Genomic DNA, 2,883 nt, shown 5'->3' with positions numbered 1-2,883 from the left:
AAACATATAATATTTTCCTTTAGTTATAGTTTTTCTTTCGTTATATTTTGGTAATATTGTAACTTTTTTCAATTTTTATTATTTTAATACAGTTTTTTAAAAAAAGCTTTTATCTTATTAAAATGAAAAATCAATTGAGAAAGATCAACAATATAAAATAACAAGTGAATTGGTCAAAAAACTATTTTCATATATTAATTTATAGCGAATTTAGGCATTTCGCAGAAATGCGAAAACAAAATATAAAAATAAATATAAAATAACTCTTAAACGATTAAATAAATTATAATATCAAAATTGCATTATAACTATGACATTAGTTTCATATTTATTATCTATATATTAATTATATTATGATAAAATAATAATAAAATAATTTTTTTATAAGAAAAAAGTAGTATTTTTATAATTTAAGTTATATTTTTCAATAATGTATCGTATGATAATATAATGATAGAATATTTAATTAAGAAGATTTATAAAACAATTGTTTTGAAATTTCATGAAAATTTCAAATTTCAAAAATCATTATTTCATTTACAAAATTTCTTAAAAAAAAACATTAGAATGTAAAATTCTAAAAATATATTAAAAAATGATATATAATATTTTGTAATATTATATAAATAATTCTATTAAATTGAAAATGATGAATATTTATAAATATAAATATATATAATCATAGTTACTCTGAAACAGTAGCATTATAATATCGATTTTATATTTTTCATAGCAATTCATTATATTCTGTCATTTTACATATAAATTAAACAAATTTACCAATAAATTTTACAGAAACTTTTATCAATAAATAAAATATTATAATAATATATAAATTTCTTAACTTTAAACAAATATTAATTTTAAATTTTTAACAAAAACAATGTAAAATTTCTAATTTTTATCGTATAATTTTATCTAAGTTTTGCTTTTTTAAAACTAAAACAAGAAATATTTTAACGGTAATAATTTAATTAAATATTTTTACAAATCTCTTGATAATGTTAAATTTAATAGAATAACATTCTAATTATAAGTTTTCATATTATACAATTTTTAATAAATAATTATTAACTATAAAATAATTTTATTAAAGGAACTATATACAATATAATGCAATATTAAAAACATTATAATTAAAGAAATGTTAACAAATTTTACTGCAAAAAATATCAATCCTATACCAGCATATGATACAACAAGATATAGTGGAGCAATTAATCTCCAAGAAAATGGTAATAAATATTTCACTGATTCACCACGTAATACAAATCTTGGATTTCCTTCACTGTGTACAAAGATAAATAAATGGTCAAAGAAAGAATCGGTAAATATATAATCGATTATTTAAAATACATTTAAAAATATATAAAGACACTTTTTAAAATAAAAATTATTAATGCATAATATATCAAAGATTATTATTCTTACATATTATTTATAATTTTAATTGCATCAAACGAAAAAAACATTTTAATGTAAAATAATATATTAACAAAAATTATTGAATATACATATATTCATAAATTTCTGATTTCTGTATAAATTATATCAATATATTTTATTAACATTAATAAGATGAAATGAAAAATAGTATATAAGTATAATCACTTAAATTCTTTATAAAAATTCTTTATAAAAAGTTATACGAAAAATTGTGATGCATAGAAAATGGATTTAGCTAAAATAAATAATGTTTATTAAATAAAAAATAAAATAATCAATATTTATTTGAGTATTTATCAAGCTATATCACATTTAATATTTTTATTATTAAATAGTTTATAAACTACTTTTAAAACTATAAATATATATAAATTTGGTTATATTTTTATATTTTTGGGATCAATGGGATCAATCAATCACACTGTATATTTCTAAATTAATTCATATTAATATATTAAAACATGTTAATTAATTTTTAATACAAAAGATATTTTGTATAATTTTTAATACGAAAGATTTTATATATTAATATTAAAAAATAAAATAAATTATCAAATTTAATTTATGACTTCAAAGTGAATTAAATATAATAAAATATAATAATGTGATTAAAATATCAATTTAATAATATAGTTAATATTATCAATACATAACGCAAGAAAGATTTGGCTAATTTTTGGATTTTAGATATATTGTTGGCAATCATATATATAGACGAAAAGAAATATAAAAAATTTTTCCTAAGATTTCTTTTGTATATGCTTTTGTATATACTACTCAATGTACATATTTATCTAAAATTTTATTAAAAGTATCAATTCAATATAAAAATGTTTACTAATAGTTATATTTCTAATAAATATAAACATTTACTAAAAAATGCATATATTTGCTTTAATACATTAATAAAAATATGGATTAAATTTAAAATAAATCCATAAAATAATATCTTTAAAATTATTGATTAGGTTAGATTTTTTTTTTAATCGCAGTAGATAATCTGTAATGCGAATAATGATTATTTTAAAAGATATTATTTCAATATTGAATCAATTCATATTGAATTGAAATATGAAACAATATTAACATATTAAAATAAATTATAAATCATTGGATTATCATTGAATATTAAAAATTATTGAAACCATTTAATGTTGATATATCAAATACGCCCTTAACATAAAAATATCATTTATTCTAATTTTCTTATAAATAATCTTTACTCTTTTTTTATTTAAGAATTTCTGGTTTTTAATATATCATAAAGAAATTCAAGGAGCTAATATAGATATAATATTTATATCTATATTTCCTTTTATTTTAAAAAAGCTTCTTTATTTATTTTAAAAAATTAATTTTTGAAAAATTATAATAAATATATTATGCTTAAAAAAAAATGAAAAATTAATTTTAATTAAATTTATTTTTATTTATATT

The sequence above is a fragment of the Apis dorsata genome, unplaced genomic scaffold (assembly GCF_000469605.1).
Source record: "Apis dorsata unplaced genomic scaffold, Apis dorsata 1.3 scaffold_808, whole genome shotgun sequence".
Lineage (NCBI taxonomy): Eukaryota > Metazoa > Arthropoda > Insecta > Hymenoptera > Apidae > Apis > Apis dorsata.
Note: the sequence above shows the minus strand (reverse complement) of the source record.